At 42.3% G+C, this 16168-nt stretch overlaps 1 long non-coding RNA gene across 2 annotated transcripts in view; it reads left to right on the top strand.

The window, feature by feature from the left end:
• The window catches only part of LOC129670989 (uncharacterized), a 16300-nt gene extending 3638 nt beyond the window's left edge, over window positions 1–12662 (top strand). The window contains exons 2-6 of one of the 2 annotated variants that reach the window (XR_008719284.1): window positions 4369–4442; window positions 5961–6042; window positions 6307–6404; window positions 11898–12182; window positions 12535–12662. This is a non-coding gene — a long non-coding RNA (uncharacterized LOC129670989). Of the gene's footprint in view, window positions 1–4061; window positions 4443–5960; window positions 6043–6306; window positions 6405–11897; window positions 12183–12534 lie in introns of both variants that reach the window. The other variant, XR_008719285.1, reaches the window with a different exon arrangement.
• Window positions 12663–16168: the final 3506 nt, after the last annotated feature.

Genomic DNA, 16168 nt, shown 5'->3' with positions numbered 1-16168 from the left:
CCTTGTTTCTGTAGAGTCCAGAAGAGGTCATTGGATCCTCAAGAACTGATAATAATGATGATTGTGAGCTACTATAGGGGTACTGGGAATTAAACCTGGGTCCTCTGGAAGAACAGTAATACTCTTAACTGCTGAACCAGCCTCCAACCCCTACCTGACTTGATCTTTAAAGAAATTACACAGAGGAGTTAAGTAACTTGTCTAAATCATTTGAACCTATTATCTGGCCCCAGATTCTACCATTAACCAGTAAACGTAATTTAAGGAGCTACAGTAGATTAGATACTTGCTCTGTCTTAGGCATTGACAAATGTTTTGCAGTTCAGCTAATGTCCATATGATAGTTACATAATATGTGCACCATTGTGTAGATAAGTACTAACATGACTGTGATGACAGAAATTAGATGAAGTAACTACATGAGATCACTTTTATGAAATTGGCCTATGAATGTGCCTCATTTAAAACATGCTGCTAGTAACCATCAGTCTAGAAAAAGCTTCTGGCTTTTTGCAAACATCATGTTTCATAGGGCTTATCCTTAAATTTGAGAATGGCCCATCCTTCAATTTCAGAATGGCTCAGATAAACTATAATATCCTAAACCAAACTTAAAGCTTATTAAATGATTTTTTTATATTTATAATGTTTTTTGAGACAAAGACTCACTCAGTAGGTTAAAGTGGCCTGAAATTCACTATGTTGTCCAGGCTGGCCTTAAACTAACATTATTCTCCTGCCTTAGTCTTCCACATACTAGGATTACAATCATGAAGTACCACACTTGACTTAAAATATTTTTTTTTTAAGATACAGACTTTCTATGTTGTTCTAGGCTGATCTCCCAACTCACTTTATTCTCAAGTGTGGGAAATAGAGATAGACAAATTCTCCCATGCCTGAAATGCTAATGAGAGAGAGAGAGAGAGAGAGAGAGAGAGAGTGTGTTGGTGATCTAACATGTACATGTCTTACATGTACTAAGCATATATTTTACCACTGAGCTTTATCTTTATTCACCTGCTAATTTTTTTCACTTCTTAAGATTTAATCTTATGGGATGGAGAGATGGCTCAGAGGTTAAGAGCTCTGGCTGCCCTTCTGGAAGTTCTGAGTTCAATTCCCAGCAACCACATGGTGGTTCCCAACCATTCATAATGAGATCTGGTTCCCTCTTCTGGTGTGCAGGCACACATGCAGACAGAACATTGTATATACAGTAAATAAATCTTTTAAAAAAGATTTTTTATTTCATGTATATGAGTGTTTTACTTGTATATATGTATATGTACCAGTAGCATACCTGTGGAGGTCAGAAGAGGGCAACAAGTACACTTAACCCCTGAGCCCTCTTTCCAGCTCATGTTTTTTCCCCCAGAATTGGTTAAAAAATTACAATTTTTTTCCTATCACTTTTATTGTTATCAACGATGTTTAAAATAACATACATGTATAAATAAGATCAAAATGGAATATTTTGATCACCAAAAAATGGGATCAATTCCTCTTAGGTTTCTTTATGTAAATTTTATACTGTTATCTATCCATCTTAATTATTTAGTATCTAGATTATTGTAGCATGTATGAAAAGCACAGTTTTACTGTTGTTTTGGGTGGGGTTCTTTTTGTGAAGGATTGGTTTACTGTAGTTAGGGACAGATTTTTTTTTTTTATATATTAGCCAGTTTGGTCTCAAACTTTGAACTCTTCTTAGTCTCTTTTTAAAATTTAATTTAATTTTATATGCATTGATGTGAAGGTGTCAAACAACCTGGAACCGGAGATGTAAGCTGCCATGTAGGTGCTGGGAGTTGAACCTGTGTCCTTTGGAAGAGCAGACAGTGCTCTTAACCATTGAGCCATCTCTCAGTACTTATTATCTTAAGTATTGGTATTAGAAACATGTACTGCCATGACCAGCTCTTGTGGTTTTATTTTTTCATTTTGTACTTTTTTAGATGAAAGCGGAAAAAACCTAACTGATTTGTTTTATTATTACAATGACTATCATGAATTGAATTTTCATTTTCTGGTTTTTGTTCATAGTTCAGAGATCTTTACATGCTCTTTTTTTAAATTCTATCCATTTTCTTTTTTAATGTTCACTTTTTACTTTATTTTAGTTTTTTGTTGTTTTGAGACAGGATCTCTTTCTCTATATAGTCCATGTTGTTGTGGAACTCTGGCCTTGAACTCACAGAGATCTGCCTCCTGAGTGCTGGGATTAAAGGTGTGTTGTGAGTCACCACACTTGACAAATTTCCACTTTTTAAAAATTGAAATAGAATTATATTACTTTCCCCTTCCCTTTCTTTTCTAGCCCTTTCCATTTTCCCTCTTTCATGTCTCTCCAAAGTTCCTACTCTCAATTTGATAGCCACTTTTTTCTTTGTTACTGTTACATATATCTATACATATATGCATATGTGTATGTATGCATACATGTATGTAAACATATATATTCTTGCTTATGTATAAATGGTTTCAAGGTTGATATCTCTGGAATGGATATCCAATAAGGAGGCTCTTCTCTGGGAGTGGCTAATTTTTCTCCCAGCTGTCATTAGTTGCCTGTAGTTCTTTGTCTAGGGGTGGGAACAGAGAAGTTTCTCAAACTTGGAATCCCCCTGCCTTAGTCTCTTGAGAGCTGGGGTTATAAGCATGTATCATGATGCTCAACTTTTGTAGTATATATGTATGTATGTATGTATTTATGTATGTATGTATGTATTTTTTGAGACGGCATTACATAGCACTGGCTGTCCAGGAACTCTCTATGTTGACCAGGCCTCAGACTCAATGGAGATTCACCTCCCTCTGCCAAGTGTTGGGATTAAAGACATGCACCACCATACCAAGTCTTGTAGATGTGGTGTTTTTTTTTGTTTTGTTTTGTTTTGTTTTGTTTTGTTTTGTTTTGTTGGAGACAGGTTTTCTCTGTGTAGCCTTGGCTATCCTGGACTCACTTTGTAGACCAGGCTGGCCTGGAACTCAGAGATCCGTCTGCCTTCCAAGCACTGGATTAAAGGAGTGTACCGTCACCCAGTATTATTTGTTTTTGTTTTGAGCAGGGTTTTTCTCTGTGGTCTTGGATGTCCTGAACTCCCTTTGTAGACAAGGCTGGTCTCGAACTCACAGAGATCCATCTGCCTCTTCCTCCCAAAGTACTGGGAATGCAGTCGTGTACCACTGTGCCCAGCTCTCCTGTAGCTTTTAAATTTTAAATTTATTTGTGTATGTGTGCAGGTGCGTGTGTGCGTATGCTTGCAGTTGTACTTGTGCTTTTGCTACTATGTGGTTTTTTGCCATTGTGTATATGGAGGTCAGAGGACAACTTGCCCTAGTTGATTTTTACCTCCACTATGTGAATCCTGAGAATTCAAACTCAGATCAAGTTTGGCAGCAAGTGCTTTTACCCACCATGCCATCTCAGCAACCTTAGATGGGATCTGACTGTGTTGCCCAGGTTAGCCCTGTCTTAACTTTTCAAGTAGTTAGGACTGTAGGCACATTATCCCATATCCAGTGGAAATTTTTTTATTCTTCCATAATTAATTAGATAGACAATGGTCTGTATCATTTTCCTCTCCTATAGTAAAGGGGTACTGAAAATGTCTTTCTGTAATATGTTACATGGATTCACTAACATTGATAGAGTACCTAAAAGTGTTAGTTACTACCAATGATAGTGATATTGAGTCTCACTTGTTATTTTCCTGTTGAGGACTGCCAAAATAATTAACATTTAAATAAGCTACTGCTGATAGGAATTTAAACACTTCAGATTGCCTTGAAACTACCTTCAGTTTTGTTGTTGTTATATAGCACAAACATACCTATTATTTTACTATGCATATTACTAAAAGGAATATCCTTACAAATATTACCATGCCTAGAGTGGTTATAATTTATTCCTGGGCTGAATAGTTCACTAACTTATTTTTTTTTTTACAGCTTTAACCCTTGAAAGGGAAGCAAGTATATCTAACTTATTTGTAGGACTGACTAAAAAAAAAAAAACTGGAAAAGAACATAGTGCTAGTTTATGTTTTTACATTTAGGACTTGTTTGGATCCATAAGCAGGCATTTCTACAGCCAGCCCTGAGGGACCTGACAAACCAGTTATCAGGCATCTGTAAGGCCACCTACGGACCACCTATGGACCACTTCAAATCACCTGTGCATGCTCTGTGTCGCCTTATAAGAGAACTTGAAACCCCTCCTCTCTCTCTTTCTCTCCTGCCCTGCCCAGACATCGTCTCTGTAACCCCTTCCCCCCACATGAAACCAGTCGTGTGGCATGATTTGTGAACCCACTGTGTAACTCTTTTGCAAATTCTAATATTGGTGCACTTGTCTGGGAATAGGTGCCTCCAGCATCCACGCTGCATGGTGGTTTTCGGCAACTAGCTATCTGCTGCATTCAACACTGGCTGGATTGGTGAGTTTCCCTCATTGGTCGGCTTAAACATTTCTCTGGGTAAGGGAAAATTGACCTTCCAGTGTCCGGCAACTTCCCACTACACTTTGAGGCAGAGGTACCGTACCCCAACCATGGTCTTCATTGGCTACAGTTAACCCTTTTTGCTGACCTCCATTTAGGGCTTACTCTTTCCCTTGGAAGAGATTTTTTTCCTCTACATGCATAGTTTCTCCCCCTCACACTCGCCTACGAAAATCCTAGCACTAGGTAAACTCTGTCTCCTACGGCAGCTGTGACCTTGGTCTCTGGCCAAAGCTGATGAGCTGTTGGATCAGGTAGGACCATCTCTACATCACCGACTCCTACCTTCCCAAAGGGAACTGCCCATTCTTCTGTTCTTCCACCGTCCCCACTTGGATGTCTTCTGGAGAATTTTAAAACCCTGCACATGGAGCCTGAGTTAAAGGCCTCTTAGCTCATATGTCTCCGTAATAAAACTTGGCCTACATATTCCTTGGATAATAGTTCAAATTGGCTGATTAAAGATACATTAAATCCCAGTATTTTACGGGATCTTTTTAATTACTGTCAGCGATCTGGTAAATGGAAGGAGGTATTTTATGTTCAAGCTTTCTCTCTTCTCTGCTCTAAACCTTCTCTCTGTTGTTCCTGTTCTCCTACCCAACTTCTTCTAACTATAAAGTCTCAACCTCGAGTTCTCTACCTTTGACCCTGCAGATAAACCTCCACTTCGTTGTTCTTAACCCCCAGCTTCTTCCCAGCCTCTGGTGTCTTCCCCTTCCTCTATTTCCTCTTCTTCCTCTTTGGCTTCTCCAGAACCCTAACTCCCCTCCCCAGTAACAGTCTGTCCTAGTTGTCCTACCTTGGCACCCACTTTCACCCCACCAACAGCTATTAGCCCCCCTGCTACCCACTCTCACTCTATAGTGGTGAAAGCGTCACTGGTCCCTGTTTTGTGCTAACTCCCGCAAGGCATCGAGGCCATGTCCAGAATGCCACCAAAAGGGACATTAGGATGTTGCCTGCAGATACTTCTCCCATGATATGGGGGCATCACTCCCAGATAGCCTTCCAGCCTATATCCTAGGCCTGGCTATGGATGACTGAAGGTGCCCGGTTTCCCTTGACCCGACCACTGTCATCACTAGCAGGGAGCCATGGGTATTGGGGCTGCCCATCTCCTTCCTTGTGGACACCGGAGCCACTTACTTATTCCTGATGGAGTACTGGAGACCAACCTCTCCTAGTTCCCCTATTGTCGGGGTAGGAGGACATCCTTGCCAGCCTTGCCAGACTCCACCACTTAATTATATTTTCAGGTGTGTTCCCTTGTCTCATTCCTTTTTAGTGATGCTAACTTGTCCAGTTTCCTTAATGGGAAGGACTTTTTAGCCAAAGTGGGAGCCTCTATCTCCTTTATTCCACCCATTCGCCTTACCCCAAGCTCACTAGTATCCTCTCTCCTCCTCCTAGCTACCCTACCTATCAATTATGACAAAATCCTTCTGTTGCTAGGCACCATTCCTCTGTGGTCATTCAGCTACAGGATCCTACCTGGCATATTACCCAGTTCCTGGTGATGGAAGAAGAAGAGATGGTAATTAAACACTCCTCTAAGTGTGGAGAGCTGCTTGTTTGTTAAGCTGCTTTGTTATTTATCGAAAACTAGTTTTCACCCTGGCCTTTACCTTGAGACAGAAAAAAGAGTAAGTCTGGACAAGTTCCTTAAAACTTGTTTGTGTGACCTTGGACCATATCTGCTATAGGGAAGTAGTTTTAGAAAACAAGTTTGGCACTTGGAACTTCTTTCATATATTGATGTGACTTGCTTTAATTATTTCAATCTTCACTCCCCACTCAGGAACTGTTCAACTCTGCCAGCAGGTTGCTTTAATTACTTCAATCCTCACTCCCCACTCAGGAACTCTTCAACTCTGCCAGCATGCTCCAGCATCTAAGGTTATTACCTCTCTGACATCCCCCCTCCTAAATAATACAAAACTATCATTTTGTCTCCTACTTCAGACTCTGACCTCAGCCTATAAGCTCCTTAATGTGACCCAACCAGGCTGCTTGAAAGCTTGCTGGCTGTATGTCCCACCTGGGACCAACTCAGTACTACCACTGACAGCTTCTCTGGTGACTCTTATCAAGTAACCTTACTTTGCTATTTACTAACTGCCCCAACTCTGATGTTGCAACAGCCCTCTACCTTTTTCATATCACCCTCTTTGGCATGGCAAGCTGTTTCAAGCTATCCAGGACATACCCTGTAGGAATGCTAAGTTCCTTAGAGTGTAATAAAACTATAATCCTTGATACCTCATTTCAACCCCAATGCCCTACTGCTAATACCTCGATTCTTTGTGGCACTCAAGTCTACCATCGTCTGCCTGCTGGTTGGTTAGGAGTTTGCACGCTTGTGCTCTTCTTCCCCAAGCTGAGGGTGATAATGAAGAGTTTAAGTTAGCCTGGGTGACTCTATTTTGAAATGAGGAGCCATCTTGACCGGGAACTGAACTCAGGTACCAGGAAATATGACAGAATGTGCACTTGACAGAAAACAAAGTCAACTCTTCTAGCAACAGCCTCCAAGAAATATCACAGAATAAATACTTAGTGAGAAATAGAGACAATCTCCCTGGCAACAATCAATGAGAATAGGTTGGGAAAATTCTCCCCAACGTTCCAGATATAGTTTAAAAGAATAGCAATTGTGATTATATGCCATAGGCAATTGTGATTATGTGCCTCAGAGAAGGTCACCTCGAACCAATGACTTTTCCAATCCTGTAATGCCAAGGCATGAACCCCCCTGCTTTTGGTTTTTCCCTTTAAAAACCTGCTCACCGAGAGCTCTGGGTCCCACTTCTCTACTGCTATGTCAGTGAGACTGTTGTGCCCAATTCAAGAGACCCCAGAAGACCACTAGGAGTAGAGTCTGTTGCAAATCATACGAGGATCTTTATTCAAGCTTAAGCTCAGGCTGCCAATCTTCCCTGATGTAGCAGGTTAGAAAGTGAGGCCCTGAGTCTCAGGAAGGCAGAGGTTTTAAAGGGGAAAAATGGCAGGTGGGGGTTTCCAAGCCTTACAGGGAAGGGTAAGGTTTTTTTTGGGGGGGGGGAGGTTCAGCAATCAAGATGACCTTTAGGCTACTTGTTCCAAGCCACCTGGACAAACTGACAGATATCTAAGATATCTGTACGATAGCCTGCTGCGTAGAATGGAGGACCCACTAATACATTCTGTGACATTTATGACAACCTGACAACCTGTGGGATGGAGGCCTGATTATAGTTATCTATTTACACATTCTGTGGTATCCATGACAACCTTCAGGGTGAAGGGCCAGGTGGCCCTTCTTGAAACCCAAAGGTAGGGGTCAAGTCACTCCAAGGTCAGTCAACTTAAGATAAAGTTTAAGAAAGAAAATGGAGCCACCCCTGCCATCCTCAGTTCCTTCATTCCCCACCTCTGACAGGTTTATCAAAGGCCCAATCATGGGGCTTCCTCAAGCATGGGCTCCCCTACCTCAGGGATGGGATAGAGGGCCTGATATTGAGCTCTCATGACCATTGGCTGGATCTCTCCTAATCTCTCTGTGATAAATGCAACTAATCTAATATGCAAGGGCCTAGGATTAACATGATTAACAATATCAACAAGGGTCCTATTAAAGCAGATATGAAAGCAGTAAACCAAGGAGAAGCATTAAACCAAGATTCAAACCAACTCTGTTCTGCTGTGTACTCCCTCTCACGTTTAGCCAGGTTTTCCCTGACCTTTGCCAAGGACTCTGACTATCCAGAGTGGTCTGTGTAGAAACAACATTCCCCTTTGAGGGCCACACAGAGTCCTCCTTGTTGGAAAAATAACAAGTCCAGACCTCTCCTATTTTGTAACACAACTTCTGCCAGTGAAGTAAAAGACTTCAAGTGAGAGATGGATTTTTCCAAATTCTGAATATCTGTGTCTATAGCTATTCTGAGGCTATTGTAGCTATGGCTCTGAGTCACCAATGTGGAGATTCCAGTCCCTGCACCTGCTAGTCCTAATCCCAATAGCATTGTCAAAGTGACAGCGGTGAATGGCTCTCTCTTCTTCCTCCTCATTCCTGTTATTGTCGCCTCGAAAAGAGCTTTATTCATCTCCTCATCTGTATGATAAGTAATTCTAGGGATGAGCTGTACCAATATGCAGTATCCCACAGTCTGATTTAGCACTTTGGGATGTATGCAGGGTGTTAGTCCTGTGGAACATGTCTACCATCCTTGCTCAGAGGGAATCAAGTAAGAGTCATTTGAGGGGATTTGTAGGGTTCTGTTATATAAGACCCTATGAGAGGCTGGTATCGGGCCTATGCACTACCCGTACCTGAGACAGCCTGTAAAGTTAAACCAGCCTGATTGGCTCATACCCGCTACAGTCTTGTGGGCTTTGAGAGTAAGAGATCTGCCCATCAAATGCAATGCCCTCATAATATGAGAGCTGAGGGGAGTAACAGAGCCAACATGATTCTGGTAGATCTGGCCTGAACTCATTCAACCAATAGGTCTGCTGCATTAAGGGTCCAGATCTGCTCCTTGTCAAGGTAGAGGCCTGCCAACATGGCAAGTGCCATAGTCTTGCTTGTTATGGCCCTGGTGTAGTCAAACTCGCTTGTTGACCTGGTGGAGACCCTGGGGCTTGTGGTAGGGGTGTGAGGGCTTTGGGTTTTAGGCCTCAAAACTGGATTGGGGCCGATTGCCCGTTGATCTGGTTCTTTGATATGATTTATAAAAAGCTAGATGGTGAAAAGTAACCCTGGATCATAGGTGGTGGAGCCTGCCCTATATATCTTTAATTCCCATGTTTTTCTTGGTTTCCATGTGGCTTGTTTCCCAGATTCAGTAAAGGTGACAGATACTTGATTACATTTGCCTCTGGGCATTCCTCCTATAGCTGGAGACGTATGACATGTGCCACCTATTCCCTTGTTTGTTTGTTTGTTTGTTTTGTTTTGTTTTTGTTTTTGTTTTCTTTTATCCATATCGTTCCTGACCCTGGAAAGTGAGCGGCATAGTTGACATTATTACTGGTATAATGGTATATATACCAGTTATACTGATATAACCAGGCCCATAGTTGCCTCCCCTATGTACTGTGATTCGATCCTTCGTATTAGCTTCCCACCAAATGTGTCCTGTGCTCTCGAATCCCCAGCTGCCCAGAAGTATTGTTCTGCCCCCCCCCCCCCTGCACTTATCTCTCCATGATTTAGTCTTTTCGTGGCCAGGACATACATAGAAATGATGGTTCCGGAGGCTAGCCCCATACCCAGGGTATTTACAGCCATATCCTTCTTCAGGGTTGTTGTAGTCCCAGGTGCCTAGCATATGTGCCAGGTCACAGAGATCAAATTCTACTTGGGGCCACCAGGTATTTGGGCGGGGGGCTAGGCCAGAGGTTACGTTAACGATTTCCCCAATGGCTGTAGCTATTATTTCCCAGGTGAGGTTGAGGGGCTGGTATGGATTTGCAGGAGCAGAAGCAGTTATTAAGGGAAGCAGAGTACATACAATTAACAGTCTCATGATCGGGCGAGTTTGAGCTTGAGTGGGTTCTTGGAGTCCTTTGATACCTTCCATGTTGTCTGATGGTTGGTGTAGTCCTTCTTAGTCTCTAAAGGGCTTGCTGGTCTGGCATGGGTGTAGTGGATCCAGGTGGCAACACCTGTTAACCTTCAAGGCAGTTGGTGTTGTCAACAGTACCACTTACAGCCCCTACCAGGCTTCACTTCTGTGAAGTCTATTTTCCAGTAAGCTCCTGGTTTCTTACCTCTCAGTTTTACCTGCATTTTTACCGTTGGGCACAGCATTTGTCAATTTGCATGCCTTGCAGTTGGAAACAATGACCTCAATCTTGGAGTTAGTATTTTTAATAGTAACTCCTGATTGTCTAATTAAATCTTACATCCTCCGGATACCCATATGGAAAGAGTGATGGCTTTTCTTAACATTTTCTCTCCCAGCCTTTCAGGGAGTATTAAGTTTCCTTCAGTTGATCTCCACCATCCATCTAAGTATTGAGACATGGGAAATCCTTTGGCCCATTCAATGTTCTTTGGAGAATAGTCATATTCCTTAAGGAGGACTGAGTCTCCAGGGTCTACCAGAGCAAGAATGGACTCCATCTGTAATGCAACTGCCTTTGCCATTTGGTCCGCTATGTTGCCTCTGGAGATTGGAGTCTACCCCCTCTAATGTCCTGGACACTGTGTGGTAGCCAGTCTTTCAGTGAGCCAGAGAGCTTTTAATAATGCCAGTATTTCTTCTTTGTTTTTAATAGTTTTCCCTTCAGCTGTCAATAGACCTTGCTCCTGGTAAGTGGCGCAATGCACATGTGCAGTCGCAAAGGTATATCGACTGTCAGTATACATGTTAAAGTTTAGATCTCTTCCCAGAGTCAATGCCTTAGTCAGTGCTATCAGTTCGGCCCTCTGAGCTGAAGTCCCAGGAGGGAGGGGCTCTGCCCATATAGTCTCAGTCAATGACACCACAGCAGCCCCTGCATCCTTTTTCCATCCCTGATGAAGCTGCTTCCATCTGTGAACCAAGTCTTGTCCGAATTGGTCAGGGGGCATCTTGGAGATCGGCTCGGATGCCATGCACATGGGCTAAGATCCCAGCGCAGTCATGCAGGGTGGCGTCCAGATCTGGGTCTGGCAGCAGAGTAGCTGGATCCAAGGAAGTCTGCACCTGAAAAGTGACTCTAGGAGGATTCAGCAACAGTGTTTGATAATGGGTCAGACAAGTGTTGCTCAGCCATCAATCTGGGGGTTGTTTCAGTACTCCCTCAATGGCGTGAGGGGTGGTTATAACCGAGTCCTGCCCTAGAGTCAACTTGTTAGCATCCTTGACCAGTAATGCTACCACAGCAATTATGCGGAAGCATGGGGGCCATCCGGCTGCCACCAAGTCTAGCTTATATAAGTAGGCTATTGGTCTCCTCCATGGTCTGAGCATCTGAATGAGGACCCCCTTTGCTATTCCTTTTTTTTTTTAAATCTATAAACAGTTGGAATGGTTTGGTAACATCAGGCAACCCAAGGGCTGAGGCTGACAGCAATGCCCCTTTTATGGCTTCAAAGGCCTGCTGATACTCAGCCATCCATGAGAAGTCACATGACTGTTCTTTGGTGGCCTCATAAAGTAGCTTAGCAAGTTCGGCAAAATTTGGTATCCAGAGCCTACAGAATCCAGCTGACCCCAGGAATTCCCGTACCTGTCTCTGACTTATGGGGTTCAGAATCTTGAGGACTGTTTCCTTCTGGGCATCTGACAACCATCTTTTACCTTCTTTTAAGACGTGGCTGAGGTGCTGTACTTCTGACCTGCATATTTGGGCTTTTTTAGCAGAGGCTCGATAACCAAGCTCCCCCAGAGTGTTGAGTACATCCTTTGTTCCTTGTAGGCAAGTCTCCTCATCAGACGCAGCTATCAGCAGATCATCCACATACTGCAAGAGAATAAGAATCCTGGCCATGGACTCAATAGCTGCCTAGCAGGATAAGAGGGCAATTCAGATCTTGCCCCTTTTGTCTGTTGCAGGAATCACAGCAGCTGTCAGGACCAGGACAGCAGGTAACTTTCACTAACTTTGTATTATCAGTTTTCTTCCCAGTTTATCCAGTTCCTCTGGCAAGTGGCTCAGACAATGCTAACCCTCCAAGGACAGATCGACTCACTGGCAGCAGTAGTAAGTACTTCAAAACCTACATGAATTGGATCTCCTCACAGCTAAAGAAGGTGGGATTTGCATCTTCCTTCAGGAGGAATGCTGTTTTTATGTTAATCAGTCGGGTATAGTAAATGACAAAATCTAACAACTCCAGACAGATCTACAAAAGCAAAGGGAAAAGCTCGAGGTCTCTAGGCTTTGGGGCCTTTGAGAACCCCATATAGAAATGGATTCTGCCCTTCCTCACACCTCTCTGCTTGTCTTTCTGCTTTTGCTTTTTGCACCCTGCTTAATTAACTTCCTCTCTACATTCCTCTAACAACAAATGTAAAAATTCTCTAACCAAACCATTAATCAATTACTCTTACAGGATTATCAACCTCTGCCTACAGAACGAGATGACAATGATCCTCCAATTAACCCTGATGGTGGGGACCAGCTATACCCTGAGAATGACGATGTCCCTTATCAGCAGGAAGTAGCTAGAAGAGCAGAAGTCGCCCCTATGCCCTCCCCTAGTGCTGGGATTACAGGCTTGCACCAGCATGCCTGGCTAAAATATTTATTCTTAAAATAACAAAATAAAGTATCAATATTTTGAAAGAACAAAAACATTCTTAGACATAAACCTGTTTTAATTAGAAATTTTGCATTGGAAAACAGTTTGGTGTGTTGACAAAAATAGAATTCCTATTTTGGGGTAATTCCTGCTAATCTGTTGTATTCTTAGGATACATGACTATAGTTGGATGTACACCGTAATCTCAGCACTCAAGAAACACAGTGAGGAGGATCATAGCAAGTTTGAAGCCAGCCTGGTCTATATATCTAGGACAAACAGAGTTACATAGTAAGACCCTGTCTCGAAAACACATAAAAAGACTGGGATGAACTGGGCAGAGTTCACACTGAATTTGTCTTTTGACAGAAACAATCCTAGAAGTTCTTAGGTTACCTGAGATACAGAGCCATTTTAGTAGGTAGAGACAGTAGTCTGAAACTTGGGTGTGATATGGTTTGAACTCATGCCAGAAGTGGAGTGAGTGGGTGGAGGACATGAGTGTGCCTCAGGAAAGACATTGTGGTATTCTAATCTTGAGTCTAAGGTACTTTGAAATGATTGAACTTCATTTTTGTCAGGTTATAGTACATATATTCTGAGGATACTGACATGAATGTTTATTATTATATTATAAAATTGAGTAGTCTGTCATCGTTTCCCAAAACATGAACTAAATTTTGCTTTATAAAACTTACAAAAATGATTTCTTGTAAAATACTCTTAAGCAAATTTTAAGCAGATACATTCATTCCTCCTTTTTTTTAGAAGTTGCAATAATAATGAGCCAAAAAAAAAAAAGAGAGAGAGAGAGAGCCCTGGGGTCCCTGAGAACGATACCCCACCAAGGACAATGCATGGAGAGGACCTAAAACCCCTGTCAGCCGTAGCCCATAAACTCAGTCTCCAAGTGGGGTTTCTTGTAAGGAGAACAGGGCCTTTCTCTGGCATGAACTCAGTGGCAGTCTCTCTGATCACCTCCCCCTGGGTGGGTGCAGCCTTGCCAGGCCACAGAGAAAAGCAATGCAACCAGTCCTGATGAGACCTGACAGGCTAGGGTCAGATAGAAGGGGAAGAGGACCTCCCTTATCAGTGGACTAGGGAAGGGTCATAGAGGGAGAAGAGTGAGGGAGGGTGGGGCTGGGAGGAAATGAGGGAGGGGACCACAGCCGGATGGATACAAATTGAATAAATTGTAATAAATGATAATTAAAAAGCATAAAAAACTTAAAAAGATACAACCAAAAAATTGCCATAATGTTTCCCGAATATTTTTTCTGGTTATGAAAAAAATACATGTATTTTTAAGAATAAATCAATATTTTCTTCTGTATGTTGTAGGGTCTTGTGAACAGACCTGAAAATAAATAAAAGTCTATCAGAGGCTGAATTCAAAATAGACGTTTGGGACTTAGAGAGAGAGGGACTACACAACCCTCATTTTTTGTCCTCTGGGTGAAACCTCAAAATATATTCTGAGCTGGGTGTTCCCAGTTCCAGGACTTAGGAAGGAGAAGGGTTGTGAGCTTGAAAGCAACTTGAGCTATATAATGTGATTCTGTCTCAAAAACAAATAGCAAGTGAAGTCTGCAAAGAATGTAAATGTATGTATTTTTCATTTTGTTCAAAGCACCCAATGTGATATTAACTGAAAGAAGAAGAAAAAACTCAGTAGGAGCCAGGTGAGGTGGCACATGCCTGTAACCGAAGGACTCGGGGAGTCAGAGGAAGGTAGATCTCTGCGAGTTTGAGGTCAGCCTGCTTTACAAAGCGAGCCAGGACAGCTAAGGCTACACAGAGAAACCCTGTCAAAAAAAAAAAAAAGGTAGCTGGAGAGATGGCTCAGAGGTTAAGAGCACTTGCTGTTCTTCCAGAGGTCCTGAGTTCAATTCCCAGCAACCACATGGTGACTAGCCTTTGTCACCTGAGAGCTGGCATTAGAGGTATGTGGCACTGTGTGTAGCTTGATGCTCTGGTTCCTATGACACTTTTCCAGGTATTGCCAGCTTCTTAGATAGGTTTTGGAAAAGTCTTGAAGAACAGTATTTAAGATTGACTATTAGAATTCTTCCTGGCTTATTTCTTTCAGTAAGTTTTGATTGATAGATTAATTATCTTTTAAAGTTTTCTTGTTTTTTGTTTGATTGTTTTTAGTGTAAAGAGGGACATAGCTCAGTTTGTAGAGTGCTAGCCTGGTATGCATAAAGCCCTGAGTTTGACACCTAACCCCATAAACTGGCTATGATAGCTCACTGGCCAGGGAGAAGCACATGGTTCAGAAGTCGATGGTCAGCTGCGTAGTGAGTTTGGTGCCAGCCTAGGATACATGAGACCCTCCCCCCAATCTCATTATAACACTCAAAGATAGTGGCTTTTATGATTTTGAAGTTTGGGGATATTTTTAAAGACAGAGTCTTGCTTCATAGCCCCTAGCTGACCTAGAATTCGCTTGGTAACCCATGCTGGACTCAAACTCAGAAACTTCTACTTCAGCTTCCCAAGTACTGGGTTAGCAGGTGTGTCCAGCAGATTTAGCCAGCTTTTACAATTTTGCTGCACTGTTTTTCCTGTGTGTATAGGTACATGTGTATTTATAAAATGATCACTGATAGGGGAGGACTTCTTTTCCTTCCTTCTGATCCCAGACTGTTAGGTCTCATCGGGAGTGATTGCATTGTCTTCTTCTGTGGTCTGGTAAGGCTGCTCCCCCTTCAGGGGGAGGTGATAAAAGAGCAGGCCAATCAGTTCATGTCAGAGACAGTCCCTGTTCCTGTTACTATGGAAACGACTTGGACACTGAACTGCCATGGGCTACATCTGTGCAGGGGTCTTAGGTTCCCTCCATGCATAGTCCTTGGTTGGAGTATCAGTCTCAGGAAAGACCCTGTGTTCAGATTTTTTGGTTCTGTTGCTCTCCTTGTGGAGTTCTCAAGGAAAGATCTTGTCTCAAAATATAAGTAATTTTTCTTCATATTTTTATTTTTTAAATTATGTATATATATTTTTAAATGTTGGAGTGCTCTGTCTGCATATACACCTGAATGCCTGAAGAGGGCATCAGATCCCTTTATAGATGGTCTTGAGCCACCATGTGGTTGCTGAGAATTGAACTCAGGACCTTTGGAAGAACAGAGAGTGAATAAGTAAAATTTTAGAGCCAGTTGCAATCTCTGGATTCCATACATGTGCACATGCACTGCACATAAATATGTACACACACAAACATGTACACAAAAATGTTCAAATGTACTCAAAGTGTATAGAGTAGAAACTGTGTTTACTAGTCTTTCAAGCTTAAAATATTTTTGCCACATTTGTCACACTTCTAAATTTTTCTTTTTCTCTTTGTGACCCAATGGAAATTCTATTTCGTTTTACTTCCCATGCTTGACTTCGGCAGTAAGACACCTGGCTTTCTTAGAGAAGTATAGCTTATTACAAAAAC

The sequence above is a fragment of the Psammomys obesus genome, unplaced genomic scaffold (genome assembly GCF_907164565.1).
Source record: "Psammomys obesus unplaced genomic scaffold, mPsaObe1.curated_primary_1811, whole genome shotgun sequence".
Classification (NCBI taxonomy): domain Eukaryota; kingdom Metazoa; phylum Chordata; class Mammalia; order Rodentia; family Muridae; genus Psammomys; species Psammomys obesus.
Note: the sequence above shows the minus strand (reverse complement) of the source record. Positions and strands in the feature narration are given on the sequence as shown.